The sequence below is a fragment of the Epinephelus moara genome, chromosome 9, assembly GCF_006386435.1.
Source record: "Epinephelus moara isolate mb chromosome 9, YSFRI_EMoa_1.0, whole genome shotgun sequence".
NCBI lineage: Eukaryota > Metazoa > Chordata > Actinopteri > Perciformes > Serranidae > Epinephelus > Epinephelus moara.
In genome coordinates this window covers 1,096,486-1,096,689 of record NC_065514.1, presented here as the reverse complement: position 1 = coordinate 1,096,689, position 204 = coordinate 1,096,486, and the positions used below count along the sequence as shown (strand labels likewise).

Sequence of the window (204 nt, the reverse complement as noted above, 5' to 3'; positions counted from 1 at the left end):
TTTTCACACAGGGCCATGTAGCTTTGGATTTTTTTCTTCCTCATTAATAAAACCCTTCATTTAAAACTGCATTTTGTGTTTACTTGTGTTATCTTTGACTAATGTTTAAATTTGTTTGATGATCTGAAACATTTAAGTGTGGAAAACATGCAAAAAAGTAAGAAATCAGGAAGGGGGCAAACACTTTTTCACACCACTGTATAT

At 31.9% G+C, this 204-nt stretch overlaps 1 protein-coding gene across 1 annotated transcript in view; it reads right to left on the bottom strand.

Annotated features, from left to right (window-relative positions):
* Positions 1-204, bottom strand: part of cops4 (COP9 constitutive photomorphogenic homolog subunit 4 (Arabidopsis)) — a 520,559-nt gene that overhangs the window by 181,857 nt on the left and 338,498 nt on the right. The window lies entirely within an intron of this gene.